Genomic DNA, 21,511 nt, shown 5'->3' on the forward strand with positions numbered 1-21,511 from the left:
TGTTCAAACAAGCTCTCTGTTCCTTTTTCACTCTCTTCCCTCTGGAATACCTATAATCCTTTTGTTGCTTTTCCTAGTTGAGTGGGATATTTCTTGAAGAATTTGTTCATTTTTAAAATATCTTGGTTCTGTCTCCTCCTCCACCTGTAGAATGACTATATTTTTATCCTCTAAATCAATAATTCTTTCCTCTATAACATCTGCTCTATTTCTTAAGGGTTCTGGATTATTTTTTATTTCACTAATTATGTTTTTCATATCCAGGATTTCTGCTTGATTCTTTTTTATAGTTTCAAGCTCTTTACTGAAGATATTCATTTTATTTCTGATCTCATTATATTGTCTTTTGGAGTTCTCTTGTAAATCATTGAGTTTCTTATGAGATAGATTTTTAATTCTCTGTCATTTAGATTGTAAATCTCTGTGCCTTCAGGGTTGATTTCTGAAGAATTGTAATTTTCCTTCTGGTCTAAATTATTGCTGAATTTTCTCATGGTGTTTGACCAACTAATTTTTTGTCAGGGCAATTGTGGTATTATTAGGTTGCAGATTCCACCTGTTACTGCTAGGGGGAAGCAGAAGAAGAATTTCTGGCCACCACCCCTTCTGCTGGAAGCTGTGGGGGTAGTGTCGGCACTTGCCCTGGCCTGGAGTGGGTTCAGGCTGTTGTGTGGACTGTGCTTGGCAGGTGGGCCTCCTACTGGACTGATCTATGGCCACTTTTTGGCACTTCAGTGGCACGGTGGTCTCCCTCTCCTCATGGGGAAAGTGATCACGTGCAGGCCAACGGTTGCTACTGCCTCTTCCCACAGCCACCCCAGGACATGCTCCCTCCTTTGGTGCTTAGCAGGACTATGGGTGCCTGTGCAGGTCCGGAGTGTGCTTTCCCCAGCATTTTGACCTGCTGCACCCTCTGCTTGTGGTCTGGGGAGCTGTGCTTGATGGACTGGGCTTCTTCACTGGGACCAAGCTTGGGCCACTCCTTAGTGCCATAGGTGCTTAGTGGGCTCCCTCTCCCTGCTGGGAAAGTGATCGTGAGTGGGATAATGGCTGCCACTGCCTTTTCCCACAGCCACCCCAGGACACGTTTCCTCTTTTGGGGTTCAGCAGTACTATGGGTGCCTGCACAGGCCTAGAGTGTGCTTGCCCCAGCCTGCAGATCTGGGCCTCTGCTCATGGGCCAATGTGCTTGGTGTGTGGGGCTTCTTTGCTGGGACTGAGCTAGGGAAGCTCCTTGGTGCCACAGGTGCATGGCAGGCTCCCCCTCCCCACTAGGAAAGTGATCATGAGTTGGCTAAAGCCTGCCACTGACTCCTCCTACTGTCACCCCAGTGCGTGTTTCCACTTTCTGCTCACTTGTACCAGGTGGAAAGTATTTGTCTGCAAGCACAGGGCTACCAGGGGAGAGCAGGGAGTGCTCACCTATCTCTGCCACTTACTGGGTGGCCAGTCCATCCAACCTCAGGTGTAGAGCTGGGTGTGTCTCTCAGGCATCCTCTTGTGCTTCATAGGATTCCACCATTGGTCAGTGAATGTCCATTTAGTGATAGTTAAAAATGGGGAGAGACAAAGGGAACGTTTAACTCTGCCATGTTGCTGATGTCACTCCAGTTTTTATTCTTAATATACTATGAAATGTGATTTATTTTGAGTGGAAGACATTTACTATTAATTGCTGCAATTAATTATTATAATTACTAACTATTAATAATACACAACTTTGCAGTGAAAATTTTTCAAGGATCAATAAAGATAAAATAACCATAGAGCATATGGAGAACTGCAGTATCAAAGTTCAGAGCTTTTGGGGCTTTTATTGTTAAAATATACTTTATTTCTGAAACAATAGGTTATATGTAACATCAAGGCAACTTGAAATACATTCTTTTCTTTCTTTTTTTAGTGAGATATAATTGACGTATGACATTTTGTAAATTTAAGGTGTACAACGTGTTGATTGAAGGCATTTATACATTGTAATGTGATTATCACCGTGGGGTTAGCTCATACCCTGTTTCACGTCACATGATTATATTTTTGTGGTGATAAAATTTAAGATCTAGTCTCTTGCAACTTTAAAGTATATAATACAGCATTGTTGACTACAATCACAATGCTGTACGTTATCTCCCCAGAACTCGTTCATCATCTAACTGGAAGTTTGTGCCATTTTAGCAGCCTCTCCCTATCCCCCCCTCCCCCCAGCACCTGGTAACCACCATTCTACTCTCTGTTTCTATGAGTTCAGCTTTTTTAGAGTCCACATACAAGTGATAAATCATTGAAAATATAGATGTTATAATTGAACCAGTTGAGCAAGGTTTCATTATCTGTATTTTTCTCATTACTATTATTTCTTATCAAATTTCCACAACCCAGAGCCAGGAAAAAGATCATGGCTATTCCATAAAAATCTCCACCTTATTTTTAAACAATAGTTGCAGAACTGTAAAATTATGGAAATTTGCTTCATATACCTCCTAATTTATATTTAACTATCTTTCCTTTTTTTCCTTTAAGGAATTCAACTTGAATTTGCCATCTTTACTTTCCAAGGTTCTTAATAGGCATTAAACGAATGTATTCATGTTAAAGAAAAATAGTAAATTGAGAATTTTTATTAATTTTTACTATTTTTAAGTAATATTCCTAGAGGGAAATTTAGACAAATTATTTTCTATATCTAATATAGATCTAAGTAATAAACTAGCTCAGAATATTCTCTTTTTATAATGTGTGAAATACAGATTAAATTTTACATAGATTAATTGGAAAATATAAATATAAACCAAAAATTATTTTTGTTAAAATGAACTACTTTCATATATCATGTTTTTAACCTTGGTTCAAATAATAGTAAATCCAGAAGATATTCTAAAGTAGATGTTATAATGTTCTTAAACTTTTGAAAGGAGAAACATCTTGCCTTTTTCAAAGTATTCCTGTTTAATACTACACATATTTGTAGTATTTGTGTTCAGCAAGTGACACCTTTTGTCACTTTTAGAGGAGGAGTCCCACTCCAGCAGGAGCAGCAATCCCAGGATGTCAACTCACTTCATGGTTTGGGGTCACCAAGAAAGGTAAAAGTCACCAGGAACTGGTGATGGAACAGTGCTTTACTCACACTGGGAAGAGACAGAGTGAGATCAGCTTGTACAATGAGCCTGGGTCCCCAGTGGCCAGCAGGTCTTGCCCCACTGCCAACACAGTGTGATGGTCTGCAAGCAGCCCCCCTCCTGCTGCAAGCAAAGGATCCCATCCTTCCCTGGTGGGGTTCACATACCGAAGGCTGGGACTGTGCCTGAGAGCTATCTGAAGCACAAGCTTAAGCAAGACAAAGAAGCACATCAAGCCTGGAATAGGGAAAGAGACTCTCAAGCAAGGCCCTATGTCTAGCAAATGCTGTGAGGGCTCACCATCTCTTTTGCAAGGAAATGTTCCAGGCCCATTACAGGGCCATGCAAAGGTCAAAAGACTGCACACACAAGACTGCCTTTTTCAGCAATTTGCAATCCAAAAATATTTATAAACATGATGTGTATAATAAAAGAGTACTAATTCAAAAATAGTTAATAATTTTCTTAAAATATTTTGCATTTCTCCTTTTCTTTAAAGCACCTGGTTTGGGTTATTATAAATCATATTTATTTAAACTACATTATTTGCTTTATTAGTTAAAAGATTCAGCATACTATTAATTCAGTGCTGATGAAATCTACATTTTCTTTTACAATATTATTGTCTATATTCATTATACTGTGCATTAGATCTCTATGGCTGATTTACTACTCATTTCAAGTTTGTACACTTAAATACCATCAGTCTTATCCCCCCTTCCCTGGGTAGGCCACCCTTTTACTCTATTTTTTAGAGGTTTAACCTTTTTTAGATTCCTCATATAAGTGATATCCTACAGTACTTGTCTTTCTGTGACTGACATCTTGCTTAGCTTGGTGTGCTTAAAGTTTATACAAGCTGTGGCAAATGGAAGGATATCCTCCTTTCTTATGGCTGAACAATATTCCATTGTGTATGTGTACCACTTCTTTTTTGTCTATTCATCCATGATGGGCATTTGGGTTGTTTCCATATCTTAGCTATTGTGAACAGTGCTGCGATAAACGTGAGCATGCATATATCTCATCAAAATGCTGTTTTCATTTCCTTTGGGTGTACAGCCAGAAGTGGAATTGCTGGATTATATGGTAGATCTATTTTTAACTTTTTGAAGACCTTCCATTATGTTTGTCATCGTAGTTGGACCAATACACATTCCCAAGACCTATGTATAAGGGTTCCCTTTTCACCACATCCTTGCCAGCACCTGTTGTCTCTTGTCTTCTTGATGATAGCCATTCTAATAGGTGTGAGGTGATGTCTCACTGTGGTTTTGATTTGCATTTCCTTGATGACTGGTGATGTTGAACATCTTTTCATGTGTCTGTTGGCCACTTTTATTTTTGAAAAATGTCTATTTTGATCTTTTGCCCATTTTTAAAAATCAAATTTTCTGAGTGTTTTTTGTTATTAAGTTGACTGAGTTCTTTGCATATTTTGGATATTAATCCTTATTAAATATATGGCTTGAAAAGATTTCCTTCCATTCTGTAGGTTGTCTTTTCATTTTGTTGATTGTTTCTTTTGCTTTGTGGATGCCTTTGATTTGATGTAGTCCCATTTGTTGATTTTTGCTTTTGTTGTTTGTCCTTTTGGTGTTGTGTTTAAAAACTTACTGCCAAGACCAATATCACTGAGTTGCTTCCCTGCATTTTCTTCTAGGAGTTTTATGATATCAGGCCTCATATTTAAGTCTTTGATCCATTTCAAATTAACCTTTGTGAGTGGTGTGAGATAGGGGTCTAATTTCATTGTTCAGCATGTGTTTCTTCAGTTTCCCCAGCACCTTTTATTGGAGACTATCCTTTCCCCATTGGGTATTCTTGGCTCTCCTGTTGAATATTAGTTTTCTGGATATACTGGGATTTAGTTTTGGGTCATCTATTCTGTTCCATTGGTCTATATGTCTGTTTTTGTGCCAGTACTACACTGGTTTTATTAACATGGCTTTGTAGGATGGTTTGAAATCCAAAAGTGTGATCCTCTGGCCTTGTTCCTTTTTCTCAGGATTCTTCGGCCATTTAGGGTCTTTCGTGGTACCATGCAAATTTCATGATTGTTTCCTCTATTTTCGTGAAGAATGCCTTTGGTATTTTGATGAGGACTGCATTGAATCTGTAGATGGCTTTGAATAGTATGGCCATTTTAACAGTATTAATTCTTCCAACCCATGGACATGGGATGTCTTTTCATTTGTTTGTGTCTCTTCAATTTCTTTCAGCAGAGTCTTGTAGTTTCATTGTACGAATCTTTCATTTCCTTGGTTAAATTTATTCCCAAATATTTTATTGTTTTTGATGCTATTGTGAATGGGATAGTTTTCTTTATTTCGTTTTCAGATGCTTAATCATAAATGTAAAGGAATGCAATTGATTTGTGTATGTTGATTTTGTATGTTGCCATTCTACCAAAATTGTTAATTAATTACAACCATTTTGGGGCTGAGTTTTGAGGGTTTTCTATATATAAGATCATATCATCAGCAAACAGTGACAATTTTACTTCTTCCTTTCTGATTTGGATGCCTTTTATTTCTTTGTCTTGCCTAATTGCTCTAGGTAGGACTTCCTGTACTATATTGAATGTGAGTGGTGAGAATGGAGATCCTTGTATTGTTTCTTAGAGGAAATAATTTCATTTTTTCTCCACTGAGTATAATGTTAGCTGCAGGTTTGTTGTATATGGTCTTTATTATGTTGAGGTATGTCCCTTCTATACCTGATCTGTTAAAGGCCTTTCTCATGAAAGGATGTTGTATTTTGTCAAATGCTTTTTCTATGTCTATTGTGACGATCATGTGATTTCTATCTTTCATTTCATTGATGTGCTGTATTACATTTACTGGAAATATGCATTTTGATATATTAATGTTTTATCATTTAATACAATTTGTAAGCAATTGCATAGACATTTACAATCCCAAATGTTTGTAAAATAAATATATAATATAAAATTAAATTATATATTATGTACAGTATAAAATATATATATTTGTGTGTGTCTGTGTGTCTGTGTACACTTCATACTCATTGTCAACTTTGTCTTAATCATACCATCTAATTGCTTAGATGGGGAGAACCCTTATGTAAGAGAATAAGCTGATGTTACTAACTTATATGTATTTATGCCTTCTGAGATCGTATAAAAAATAGCACATATACTCCCTGGCCTGTCTGAGTTGGTTGTACAACTTATGCATATAAGGTTTTCCCTCCATAATTGTTTTCTTGATAGAAAAAAAGAGAAAAACTAATTCTACATTCAGCCTTTGTTCTTCTTCATTTAGTCATGCAATACGTGAGCGTAAGTACTAGTGATAAAGCATTTATTCTTCTTCAACTTCTGCACCAATTATTTTTCCTCAGTTCTTACATTCTTATGTTGTTTCAATTCAAAATATACTGACAGATTCACAATGCAAACTTAGTCTTTGTTTATCTAGTTATAGATATTCAAAACTACCAGAATAGTCAGATGGTACTTCAAATGCACATGAATAGTATAAAACATCTTTTCTTATCTAAAAAGCTTTTTTTGTGGTCATAAAATTCTTTATTTTGATTACTTCAATTAAAAGAGAAAATAAAAAATATTTTTGGTGTTTTGACAACGTTGGGAAGGTAATTCTAAGTTGTAATGATAAGCAATAACAATAAAAGTATATTTGGAGAAACATAGGAATGGTTTAGCCTCAGGTGTATATAGATGAATAGCATAAGCTGACACATTGAAGACATTGATAGATCTCTATCTTTCTAAGTCAAGATATGCATTTAATTTTTAAAAATCTGCATTATATTATTACTTTAGTGAAGCTGTAATTTCAGTGAGAAGTACATTAAATAACCTCAAACAATATATTTCATTATGCTGAATTAGCTTCTTTTCTACCTATTTTGACTTTTTCAGCTTGACCTTAAACTACAGAGAGTAACTACAAATTTAAGAACATAAATAGAATACTACAATGATAACAATTATCAGGTCTATTAAGGAGAATTATAATAAACAACAAGCATATTTTGTGTTATTTATATGCGTCAATGAGTCAGATAAAATACCCTCAAAAAACCTGTCAGCTATTATTCTTATCAATTTATAGATCAGATGCCATAGTTGGATGACGGATAAGCGATCTGTTGACCTTCTCAGGGCTGGACAACGAGCTGGAAGTTGAATGCACTTCGGTCAAATTCCAGACCCAAGTTCTTTGCAGCATGCTGTTCTCTTAATAATGCAATCTTTTAGTTCTCAATCATTTGTTTCATGTTTCTGTATAAACAATGTATGATAAAATTAATCACTCTTTCGGAGAAATGAGGGCTGGTGGAGAATAAAACATTTAATACACCTTAGAACGAAAGTTCTTTATTCACGTCTTCTCTTCTTATCCTTCCTAAGAATTATAAATGTTGAAATGAATATTTATTAGTGTAAATTATTTGTGAGAATTTTTGAGAATGTGTTTTAAACTTGCTTTTTCGTCTAAAACCAAAGACAAAAATACATTGCTACCTTCTATAACCTGTCAGCAACTCGAAGTTTATTATCATTTATAACTGAGTATTTAATGTTACATGCATTGTAGAGCTTAGGTAGAAATCTATGTTTTAACACAAATTTGAAAATGTAACTCTAAAAGTCAAATCCTGGTTCAATTAAATAATTTAAAATATTAATTTGGGATATACTATATAGATCTGTGTTTTAGGTATAAATCAGGAGTAACAACAATGATTAAATATGAAAGCATACTAATTTCTGAAATCACGCATAGGCAATAAATAGTGCAATAAAATATTTAAATATCTAAAAATGAGAAAATTTAAGGTAGAATCCGTATCTCTAGAATCAGTATCTTGAACTCCCTAATCTCATCATATTTTGTTTCTCCACTGAGCAGCATGACCCTCATGGCCTGATTAGGGTTGCAGGCATTTACGTTTGATACACTAGAGGGCGGGGATTCTGTTTTGTTTATATTTCCTTGGGCATCACTCCAGCAGGAGTCTTGCTCAAAATTGCTACCAAGCAAGAATCTGACATGTGGAATATCAGTCTCATTCCAGCTTTGAGAGTGAACATTCAAGGAGGTTTCTTATACGCCTTTGTATTCGGTAGCCAACTGTTCTTGGGTTCTGGTGTGGAGTCAAATATTCTTAGATTCTAATGTTTAAATGATACCAAGAGTTTTCTTCTCAATCTGAGAAACCAAGAAACTGTGGCCTTCCAATGTCAAAGTGTTTTGCTGGGTCAAATACCTTAAAATCTGTACAAACCAGTTAATTGAGCACAGCTCAAGAATACTTATGATTTTCTATCTACAGAGGCATTGCTACTTTGATATATGTTCTCAAATAAAAATGCCTCATGTGGCAGCTCAGTGTGTTATTTTTATACTTGTGTTTCTAATGTTTTGAATTTTTTAAATGTCTCTATGTGTGGTGTCTAAAATAAAACTTTACTTGAATTGCTGTGTAAAAATCTAGATCGCACTTGTCAAAATGGTCAAGAAGTGTGTTCCTTGATTTAAAAAAAGCTTATACATTATATTTATTTTTCAAGAACATTTCAAATCTCCACTTGATCATGCCTTATATGGACTTATGTTTTCTCCTCACTATTTTTCTTAAATTTTTGTACATTTGATTTATGTGGTTTTAAGATAATTTACTTTGAATTTTAATTTTTATTCAAATTCTAGAATATGGGTACCATAGGATCTCATATTTGTAAATCCAAGCAAACACCATGTGTCAAGATATCCTAATTAGAACAGAACACTTTGTTTTTAATTGTACAAGTTGTTTTTCTTAAGTAATGAATAGAGAAAACTTGACGTGGCAGATGGTGGGTGGGTGGACCCCCTGTAGGCACAAACTATCTTGGAAAACTAGAAGCCGTGGAGAAGGATTCTGGATAAATTGGCATTTGAGAGGATGATCTGTCGACAAAGAGGTTGGTGTGAAATCAGGAATTTGAATCCAATCTTGATGGAACTCAAATACTGTTTCTTAGAATTGGGTTACTGTTTTAAGCATGATGATTGAACACTTACTTTGTTATATGCTGTGTTTTCATGATTAATAGCTTTTGAGATAGTTATCCATCATCCATACTTCTTGCATTCACTTGTTGACTAGAGAAGCTTTGCAAAAGACAGTGCTTGTAAATATATTTATTTGGTATAAAGAAGTGTTTTCAGTGTTTTATATGTTTAAATATGTTAGGGAAATGGAGAGTTGCTAAAGTACATACAGACAGAAGAAATATGAATACATAGACACATACATATATATCTATACGCAAAAGTTTAAGGTAAAATAATCCAGATATGACAGTAAAATTTTGGTCTTACTAAGATTAATCAGGTGTCATATTTTTAATCTTGATACTTTCTCAGTATTTTACAATATAGGAAGAAACAGTGTTACCTATATCATATATGGCATGTATGTATATTAAATGAGACAATATATGTAAAGGTCTTCAGTCAGTGGCTTTCATATTATACATACTCAGCAAGTGGTGCTCATCATTATTAATAAGAAGACTGAAAGGCTAAAATAAATGTTTTAATTAGTTTTATCTGGCTACACAGCTGAATATGAATTTAAAATATTTTAATGTTCACTCTGAACATTTATATTTATATTGTGTTACCATAACACAAAATAACTCAGCAAATTTTAAAATATTAAAACTTCTTCACCCTTACTAGAACAAAAATGTCTGATGATTTAGACTATTGGCTCTGGAAACATGATCTTGGATCAGATTCCTGATTTGTCACCTAAGAAACTCATCATATTGAACATATTATTTAATCTTTTCAGGTCTCAGATTCTTCATCTGTAAAATTAAGATGACACCAGTGACTACATTATAGAGTTGTTATGAGGATTATACGTATAAATATACATAAACCATAGTCTGAAAAAGATTCATCATGCAATAAATGTTAGTTACAATTTTAATTAATGTTATGTTTTAACACTTTACTAAGAGATAAATGAAATTTTCTTAGTCATTTTCCGTATTATATAAGATGATCTGAATATTCAACATTTGGAGGGCATGTTTACACATGAATTCACTGAAAATTTGATTATTTGGCATTTAGAAAACTTGCCCTGAGAGATTTTGGACATCAATTTAACGAGAGTAATTAAAACCAACAGAAATAAGGGGCCAGTGCAGTGTCGTGCTGGTTGAGTTCACATGCTCCACTTCCGCAGCCTGGTGTTTGCAGGTTTGGATCCTGGGTGGGAACCTACGCACTGCTCCTCAAGCCATGCTGTGATGGCATCCCACATACAAAATAGAAGAAGATTGGCATAGACGTTAGCTCAGGACCAGGCTTTCTCACTAAAAAAAGAAAACCAAAATAACACCAACAGAAATAAAAAACTGAAATTCACCAAAAGTTCTTTTATAAGAGTGTTTGAGTAGAAGAAGTCCATAGTTGCTAAGTCATTTTGTAAAAAGAAAAGAATAAAGAAAACAATGATTTCAAACATGAGCTATAAAGCAAATGCCATAAAGTGTAAAGATATTCATTGAGAGTATGATCTAAGTGCTTCTAATATAGGAACACAAGAGACCGCATTCCTGGAAAAACCAGAAGAGATGCATTTATCGAAAAGTGTTTAATATTTCTTCAAGAGAATGCAAGGAAGCCAGTAATTCTAAGACAATAAAACAACCATGTGTAGTAATCTGTTGAATATCTATTAGTTATGTCCAATTTCTGTATCCTGATAATGTAGACATAATCTTAGCTGTGGTTTTTAAAAGTAAGATAGATCAAGTGGCATCATATATCAAGACTTCAAATGAGAAAAAAAAAATCACAAAGAATAGAATTACTGAGGGAGGGATGTAGCTAATTGAAGATGATTGCTTCAAAATGAAAAAGAAGTAAACAAACAAAATTAAACTACTTTATTTTTGGGAAATGGGCCCAATGCATTGCCTCTTTAAATTCTTACAGCAATTCTTAAGATAGGTAGTACAATTCTCATTCATGTGTGATAAGACTTGACATATAAAAAGTTCAAATAATTCATCAAAGGTCACACAAAAAATCACTGTCAAGACACAATTGCTACCAAACTCTGTGTGTTTGCTGTTACCCACATAAGCAGAAACTGCTACTACTAGTGAAAATATTTGGATATGATGGCACAGCCCAAGGAAAGACCCGATGAGTTCCCTTAGTATCTGTCAGTAATCCTCCACTAGTCACTGCAGTAGTACATCTTAAAAGCCAACAGCATATTTATTCCTATTTTACATTAATTATTTTCTTCCTCACTACTAAAAGAACATATTTCATTATTATTTGGAACATAACGGAAAAGAGTTTTTGATGTTTAAGTAAAAGTATTATTGGAGAAAGAAAATAAAAGATACATATCCAATGATTTACACCACTTATTGAATTCCTAGCATGTGTCTGGCAACTTAGATACATGAACCAGAAGCTACAACCACCTGATCAGACCAGTGTCTATTTTATAGACTAGTAAATGGAAGTTTAGTAAATCTAGATATTCCCTGAAAACATGCAAAATGAAGGAGGCAGATTTAAGTGTCAAACACAGATGTTTGATTTTATAGTCTGTGAACTTTTAAATGAATCTTACCCATGATAAATTTAGTTTCTCCAAAGTAGCACATTATAATAAAGTATTTCTCTCTGAAGAAGAATCATACCAGTACAATCCCTGTACTTTCAATCTCAAGTAGTGGTTAATGTGGTTAGAAGAAGAAATTACCATAGTACATGTCATTGTATCAAAAGTGGAAATAGTTCCATAGGATTAGTTTAGCATGAATAACCCAACAAAAATGATTGTGTGAGTGAGAGAGGAGGTAAGGAAAGAAGAATGACTATGAGGGTAACGAAAACAAATTTCATATATTCACTGCATTTGAATTAGAGAATCTGGGACACAGGAGAAGTCGAATATGAATTTGTAGTCAATGTAAAATTGCTACTTACCTGAAGCATGAAACTTCATCACCCTCATCTTAGCTCCTAGAAATCCAGAGTTATTAATGATTAGGAAATTATCTTTCCCTGAATTTCAGCCAAAACATTTAACTCAATAACCCACAACGTTGGTTAAGTGCCGTGTAAAGAAATGTTTCCCTTTACGGGAACCATCAAAGTGAAGGAATGGTCCTTTACTTTGCTTTATTGCCCACAGTGGTTGCCAATTAATTTTATTATAACACTCATAAGTTTTAGCGCTTTCCTATAAGATCCTCTTCAGATTTTACCCTCTTGGTTTTGCGCTTTTCACTGTACTTAAATTTAATTTCCCTATTTGTATGAATACTTCAATTTCCTCCCCCCTCCTTTTTTTTTTGAGGAAGACTGGCCCTGAGCTAACCTCTGTGTCCATCTTCCTCTACTTTATAAGTGGGATGCCTGCTACAGCATGGCTTGATAAGCAGGGTGTAGGTCGACACCAGGGATCTGAACCAGTGAAGCTGGGGCCGCCAAAGCAACGCACAGGAACTTAACCACTACACCAGTGGGCTGAGCCCTCAATTTTCTTTTAATAAAATATATACTTGGTTTTAAAACAACATTGTTGATTTATTTTTCCATCAACCAAAGTTAAAGATAGCATTTTGCATTTAAAATTTATTTTAATTTTGAATTCTTTTAAATATATAGTACAGTACGGAATTTGATAGAAATTAATATAACATGACCCAATGAACCCTAAGTTAAATTAAAAATATTGAAATATTATATATATTTTAGATATGAGGAAATTTACAGTTATATCTAAAGCCACATGAAATTTATTATTTTTCAAGTCCCAGATCCAAGATGATAAATGACAAGGCTAGATCATGTCAGACCTTGCAAACAGTTTAAAAAATACTTAGTTTTAAATGAAAATTTGATGCTAAATCATTAGACAGTTTTGTGCAGAGCAGTAGTATGACCTGACACATTTCAGTGGAACCAATCTACTATTATATTTAGAAAAGACAAAGGTGAGGAAGAAGATTGACCAAATAGGGGGCTATTGTAATTATTTTAGGGAGAAATAATGGGATTGAAACAGAATGGTAATTGTGGAAGTGAGTAATCAAAGTAATTGAGGAGTAATCAAACTGAATATGGAAATTGTCTTATTGATTTATCTGATTGATGGATTCTGTGATGTTGCAGTAAGAGGGTAAGGAGACAAGGCAAGCATAGTTCTGCTTTCCTGTTTTGTTTTGTTTTGTCTACTTTGGTCCTCTGAATCTGGAAGGGTGGTGTTAGGTGTTACCATGAACTGTGACAGGGAAAATTATGATTAGATCAGCTTATGAAGAAAGGCTTAAGAAAGCATTAAGGTGTTTTAGGATATTTTTCTTTGTCTTTTGGGGTCTTCAATTTACATAAAACATTTCTACGTAAGGATTTGTTCTTATTTCCTGTCCTAGTCTATGTGTTCAGCGAAATCTGTAGGGGAGGGCAAATGTGAAAATGCATCACAGATGTGAATGAAAATGAAGGGTATTGAACCCTGTAGCATTCATTGTTAGAATGCATATGTTACAAATATGCAAATCGTATATGTATTAAACTCTTTCTATTTTTCCTACTAGATTTCTTTAAGAAAGAATATCAAATTGGTGAGGTCCCTAAAGCATTTTTCAAACATGTCTTATATTCAGATTATTTTGTGATTATTTGGTTCCGAAGAACTAAAACTCATTCAGAAATAATGCCTCAAGAAGGAAAGTATAAGTGCTATTCCAAAAATGTGTCTGCAGAAAACTTTACCGCTAGATGAGTGCAGCTGATGTTTCCTCCATTTCTCTCCTCTGGGTCTTCCTACACACTGTTTTACTTACCACCCCAAGCAACTGAATTCCAGGCATCTTCCCCTATGTGGAAATACCTGTTATGACAGCCCAATATAGGATGTTAGGCTGTGAGTGTGCATCAACTTTTGAGCTTGGATCTTTGCAGACAAAATTCACATTTGGGAAGTGAAAGCTAATTAGTTCAGAGTGGCCGAGTTAGCACTCTACAGTGGTGAAGGCGATAGTGTGATGGAGTACTTCAGGAAGGCAGTGTTTTTGCTAAGAAGGAACTGTAAGTGAGGAGCAAGTTATTACTATCTCTAGTGTAAAATATAAGCAAAATAACTTTACCATAAAAAATAAGCAGAAAAATAATGTATTGATTATCATAAAAATATCCTGTTTTTAATGCAACTTTCAGAGGTAGTATTGGTTATTAATTGTCATTGTTTACCCTTTTGCTTTATTTCTTAATAAATTTCCAGAGACGTAACTCAGGTTAGTTCTTAACAATGACGTAAAAAATACCGTTCTGGAGACATGAATATTAGAATTGGTGCCACAAAAAGGTTCATTTTTCAGTTTGCTGAGAAATGGGAGCTGAATTTCTTCAACTGTTTTTAAGTTACATCGACTGTGAAATAATTATGTTTCTCCAGCTCCTATAGGAGTTTTTGCTGTGCAATAATTTGAAGTGCAGAAGGTCTAAAATTGCAGATATCTCATGCACTTATTCCTCTCTAAGCTGCTGTGCAAATTTAGAGCAAAAAGCTATAGTGATGTTTTCAAACACTGATTTTCACACATATATTCATAACCAAATCCAGTCTATAAGCAGTACATGAGTACTCACAAAATGCTAACACGAAAATTTATGAGAATGGCTAACAATCTCCTTCCTATCTTAGTGTAACAAATATTCAATTAAAGTTATTATTCTTTAAATATTAATACTACAAAAATTATGATAAAATTTGAATATATAACAATATTAGCTTTCATTACTATTTCTTGGAATTCCATTAGGCAATTAATAGCAAATTGTTAATATATTATGCCTCTAATTTTCCCAGAATCATAAACTGAATTTTGCTTTGAAAAGGCACAATGTTGATATATAGCTTAGTATTTACGTTAATATCTTTCTTATCACAATTTTCCATTTATTTAAATTGTATTTGCATAAAATATATCACATTAATTAATGTGACCTTTATAATCATAGATATTACCCAGAGAACATTCCTTCTCACACTTACACTCTTCTGGCATCTTCAGAGTCTCTTTCGTTATTGGATCTTTCTGCATTCCATTGTTTGCTGTTCTCAACTATAATACAACCAAGTAAAAATGTAAAATTATTTAACCTAGCTGACAATTCTATATCTCAAACATTCCTATTCTTTAGTTAACAAATCTCTTGAATCTGGTTTCCTTAACTTCTGATAATCTGGGTTCAGTACCCTTCTAGATACATATTACCTCATTCAGATTCAGGTTTAATTCCTGATTCAGCTTCAAGAAACATTTATTAAGCACTTACATTAAGCTTTAAAGTATATAATATTATCTTTAATTCTTATATGAGGGTTTATTATTCATGTACCTATTAAACAGGAGAGTAAGTATCTTCAGAAATTTGAAAGCATTTGGCCTAAGCAGAGCTATATATTTGATTTAGGTTTTGCTGTGTATTAGTCAGAGTCTAATCATGACAGAGAGTCACACAAAATTTGAGAAGGGAAAGTTTAATACAAAGAATGATTCTCCACAAGAACAGATTAAAGTGGTAGGGAATTGGCTGGTAAGATGTAAAGAGAACTGTAAAGTTACAGAAAGAGCAGGTATAAGAAGCAATCACTACACCTACAGCCAAGATCGAGCACCCAGGGAAGAGACGCCCTGGACTGAATCAGACCTCGTTGGAGAATTCTATTTTTCACACTGGCTACCACGCTTTCCTTACTTAGATATTTCAGATAAGATTTGTAGTTTTCTTTGTGGCCATCTTTTCTTCTCCATACTTATTGCCAAAACTTTTGTGTAGTTTTGATCATTTTAAAGCTCTACTATTTCTGCGGACTCCAAATAGTTATTTATTACCCACTGGATTCAATTGAAATTATTGTGTGTTTTTTGTAGTGGAAAGAATATGGACAACTAAAGATAAGGAGATCCCTTTTATGAGTCTTAGTACTGTCACTTGCATATCATGTTACTCTAAATAAATAATTTTCCCTTCCAGATTTTAGTTTCTTCCTCTCAAATTGAGTGAAGAAGATTCAGAATGTATGGCACTTCTAATTTCTACGTAGAAAGGTAAAGAATCAGTAGATAAAGATAAAGATATTGTTACTGCTCTTCAATATTTCTAATTCTCTTTCCCACCTGGGCACGTCAGAGGACTGAAGCTTCTAGTCACCTTGACGTGTGACATAGCCAGATGACTTCATTGACTAATGAACTGTGATCTGAAGTATGAATGCCATTTCTAGATGAAAGCAGTTAAGATATCTTGCCATGCCACTGTGATCTTATGAGTTCATTACATGGATTCATACAGTGGTGCCCCAGATCAAAGCAACCTAAAATAATATGCCCACATAGGGGATAGCATCTATGGCGGGTTGCCCTAACCACAGTGGACATTTCGTAAATGAGAAATGAGTGGATATTATGTATTTTAAGCAACTAGCTTGTTTGATATCACAGCATAACTTATAAAAGATTTTACAAAATCAATGTAGCTAGACAAGAACCCAGAAGGATAGTTATATAGGCAGATAGAACAATAGAAGGTAACACTTATTCAGCACATATGATTATGCCTGGTACCACTCTAAGAGTTGTACCTAAATTGTCTATTTACCCCATCCATTTAAAAAGGTAAATTTATGATTCCTGTCTTATGCTGCTGATAACAAGAAGGTTTAAGTAATTTCCCCAAGTTCACAGATTACAAAATGAATTGACAGGACCCATATTCTGAAAACACAGTTCTTGCTCTTAGCCACTGATGAGTAGATAGCTAAATAGAACATTTCAAATAACATATTTGAGTGGTACCGAAAAGGAATTTCTGTTTAAGAGGAAAGTTTCTCACTTGTAACATGGCTTGGGTTTGGCCAAAAGTAAATCATCAATATATCGTATTTTTCAATTCCAAGTAACTCGTCTATTACATGTTAAAACCACTATGTGAGAAGATATAATAATTTCTTGAAAGTTAAGTAATAACTTAGTAAAATAAATACATATTGAATAATGTTCTTGATTGATTGAATGATGTTTCAATCTGTCTTCCAACAATTGTCTCTTAACACTCATTAAAACACTTGCAGCTGACAAAGCCTTAGGGAATTTAGCCAAATCTACTAACCTGAAATAACAATCCAAGAACACTTCAAGTGAAAGTCAAATCTGGGTGAAAAATATGATATTTATTATTGACTACTTTGCAAATTAACAATTATTTTAAAATTAAAACAAAATTTGGTTTTGGCCTAGAAAATGTAAATCTTTTTAAGCATTTACAGTGAAGTACAATATACTGTCACCTTAACAGAAATTGTGCTACTTGAATTCAGTGGTAACATTATATCAGAACTCATAGTGGAATAATCTTCTACTAAAGTAAATAGAAAAACAAGAAACAATGCTTTCAGACAAGTTATCTTCTTATGTTTCAACATAAGGGGATAAGAAGCCCAATGAAAAGATTAAAAAAAGAAAAGAGAAGAGAAGAAAGATAACTTTGGTAAATTTCACTGCAGGTACTAAAGCTATTTTGAAATATTGTGCATAAGTCATGTAAAGGAAATTTGGCAATGTATCGATGTTTGTCATCTCCATGAAATCAAATGCAGAAATTAAAGTTTATTCTAGGGCATCAAAATGACGGCAATGACAGATGCAATAGAATGATAAAGATGTAACCAATAATTAATGAAGACACTGTTAACAGTGTAAAGAAGGCATATGATGACATAGTCTTTGTTGTAAGTTCTAACTTATAATCAGTTGTATTGTCTACAGGAATCACATACAAAGCTGGGAGTGCTCAGAAGTCACAGTCTTTTGAAGAGTTGATAGCTTAGATAAGTTATACTCTGGATTAGATTTGGTCCGATGCAAAGGGATGTCTCATCACTGAATCCACTTCTGCAGCCTTTGATTCCCTGATTAGCAGAACAGCTGTTTTCACGCGCACAGGCAGACACACACATGTACACACACACACACAAAGATAGGCTTCTGAAATGACTTGATAGAAAACCTAGAAATCTTTCAAATAATCTAAATATACGCAAGTAGTCATCATGAGAAACACTTTATTGGCTTCTAAATTTACTTCCTTATATTAAGGTGAAGCAGATTAGCGTAAGAATTTAATCAAGTGGAAATCTACCTCATAAAGCATAATCTGTAAACAGGAATATTGATTAAGAAAAGGTTATCTTATTTCTAGATAGAATCAAATTAAAAGTACAGAGGGACCAAAGTCAATTGAAAATTTTCATGTTTTCCAATGGAATACCTTTGAATATTTGGGAATCGTGAAGATGTTTTTATCAGGGAAAATTACGAACATGAGTATTTGAGATTTCTCATCACCGTCTTATGTAAAAACTATGGAGCAAACATGAAGACAAAGTAGAACAGAAGATAAATGAAAATACAGACAGGCAAGGGGACTTCATGGGTAAATTCAATTATCTTTGTTAAAAATAGACTATTTAGCACGTATGTTTTCTTCCTCTTCTCAAAAAGGTACTTGGAAATAATTTTTAAAAAATTTGAGCATCCCTGGGACATAAGAGAGGTTGTCTCAATACAGCGGAATTTTGAGGAATTTCTGGGAGATATGAAGCAGATGGGAACAGATGGAGGGCAAAGCTGATCAGTGCAGAATAGCCTTTGATTCAAAGCAGGCAAAAGGGGAAAACCTGGAGGAATAAGTGAGCAGATTTTCTAAACTGAGCCCTGAAAACAATCAAAGCTCAGAACAGAAGGGACTGGAAACAAGGCAAGCTGGGTAATAAGGTAGAAAGTGAAGGGATTCAGATTCTGAGCTAGTCATTCCCACACAAGTTGACTTGTACAATCCGAGTTGCCAGGGACTATTAAAAATGAACTGAGGGATATGGCACTGAAATCTGTCAATGTTGGCAACAGAGACAAAGAGAAGAAGGGATTTACCACAGCAAGCATTTGGGTGCCATTAATAAAACTTGGAAGACAAAAATGATTTAACATATTTGGAAAACATCCTGAATGATGTGGTATTTCCTTTCTTATTGAATCTCAAGAACTACGACTCTAAGTGGACTCAAACAACCCTAACACCTCAGAGTTTGGAAGATTGCGCTGCCTGGGGAATAGACGAGGAGATGAAGTACAGGACTTTTAAGGTTTCCTCCAGGGACCAACACACTGAATAGTTAACCACAGGCTATGCACTCAGGCTTCATTTGGTGTGAAAAGCAACTTAAAAGGGATCATGCCATTTAAGGGAATTCGTAGGCAATCTCCTGATTGAAGAAGTTTACCATCTATTGGAAGACTTCTAAACAGACCCAAACTCTCATGTCAAACACCTCACTCAACCAACACGCACATAAAACTTCCACTAGACAAAGCCCCTGACAATTCATTAATGTGGGATTGGATTACCAGGAGGGATGTGGAAGTGATCTTTGTCACAAATTTGTGCTTGGGTGGATGATGAAGTAGGAAGAACATCTATTTATTCATTTTAGTTTTTTGAAAAGTTAATGAGCTTTTAAAAAGGACATGTAAAAGCTTTGCACATCGTATAACCCCAGTAATATTTATTAACTTCTTTTTCACTAAGTCATAGAAGGCAGCCTGATAATAATTTAGGCCTGCATAACTGAAGAGACGCTAAGGTTGATCAGTCATATGAGAAGAAAGCACTTGCTTTGGAAGATAAGTATTGGGACACAGACCAATAGGGGTGGGATTGCCTTATTGAACATTCTGTTCATTTTGATGATATCCTTTAGAATTAGTGTGCCATTTTTGTTCTCTTGGAGCAAACACATTTGACAGAAACACAAAATAATGTCAGAATGTATGGTCCAGGATGTGGAATTAACCTTCTAACTGATAACCTTCTAATTGATAGCTCCAATTGTCCCAGAGAAAAATGCCAAGAAAATGAGAGGATCCTGCCTTAGGGACAAGAGGGTGACATCAGCACACTAGATGTTTACTGCAACAGATTTGCTCACTTTGTCACCAGTAATTAATGGGTCTAGTAATAGTTATTCATTGCCTTATATTAAGCATGTTCTATTTATTTTCCTGTGAAAGGATTTAGGGAGATAGAAATAAGATTTCTTCTCGATTTTTTTTCAGCGTACACAGGGACCAACTGAAATAGAAAATGTATTCCTCAGAATACTGAGCAATGAGATGATTCATGAAGGATGCTGAACAATCCATCATTCTATGTCAATCTAGACATTCTTTTCCTAAAAATGACAGATTTGAAAAAATAATAATCAGACATACGAGGAGAAACAGAAAATTTTCAAAATAGATGTAAAATGAGTGGATTCATTAGGACAACCAGCTATTGATAAAAAAGCTGAATGCAGAAAACAGATAGGACTTTGCAATAAAAACAACTTCAAGCACTTTTTTCAGGAAGGAATCAATAAATAAGCTTGGCAAGAAAGAGTATTTTGGGAAACAAAAGGTATGGTGGTAAAAATAATGGGGAAAAAGTCAACAGAGAAACTGAGTGGATAATATGGAATACTGTCTGTGATTTGGAAGATAAATATTAGATATTCCACTGGAATGCAGAGCAAACACACAAAGAAGAGATTAAAATACTGAGGGCTAAGACATGACACACGGGATCTAGAACATCCAAATCCGTAGAATAATACTTCCAGGAGCACAAAATTGGGTGGATAGGGAGGTATAAAAAAATCAAACTAATGGTGAAAACTGAAATAAAGAAATGGTTAATCGTTAATACCAAAAAGGCCACTGAATAATAGACAGTATTGAAAAGAAAACAAAACAAAATATTACTCAGTGAAAGTCACATATTCTAAGGATAAATAGGAAGCCTGTGAGTTACCTAATTCAGGGAGATGGTTACAGAGGAAAGAGAATCAGGTTAGTGTTAGAAAGCTCCTCCAGAACATTGAGCTCTAGAAGACCATGGGAAAAAAATCACAAGGTCTTTAATGGAAAAGTATTGTGACATTTAGATTCCACATTGGAGCAAATGGGGCAGAGTGTAGAAGAGATCTTTTCAGATAGGCAAAGATCAAAATATATATGATCTATAATTACAGTTTTGTCTTTGTTTTGCGTTGTAACTGTTATTCTGGTAGAACTTTGGAATGATGCTCAAGTCATTTGGCTTTTGTTAGTAGGCCTCCTAACCAGGGGATGACAAAGCTCTTTTCAAGCAACTTTGTGTATTTTTCTCCATCACCAGTGGCCTCACCTTCTGTGTGACCCTTCCTTTACAGTCTGATCCCTGCCCACGCTGGAATTTGGTATCCAGAACTACACCCAGGGG

General features: G+C 34.7%; 1 long non-coding RNA gene across 1 annotated transcript; it reads right to left on the reverse strand.

Moving 5' to 3' along the window:
• Window positions 1-10,079: 10,079 nt before the first annotated feature.
• LOC138922393 (uncharacterized) lies at window positions 10,080-18,235 on the reverse strand. Its single transcript, XR_011435485.1, has 3 exons — window positions 17,324-18,235; window positions 15,204-15,273; window positions 10,080-12,163 (listed from the first exon to the last, which is right to left on the reverse strand). It is a non-coding gene; the product is annotated as an uncharacterized lncRNA (long non-coding RNA).
• Window positions 18,236-21,511: the final 3,276 nt, after the last annotated feature.

This window comes from Equus caballus, unplaced genomic scaffold (genome assembly GCF_041296265.1).
Source record: "Equus caballus isolate H_3958 breed thoroughbred unplaced genomic scaffold, TB-T2T haplotype2-0000786, whole genome shotgun sequence".
NCBI lineage: Eukaryota > Metazoa > Chordata > Mammalia > Perissodactyla > Equidae > Equus > Equus caballus.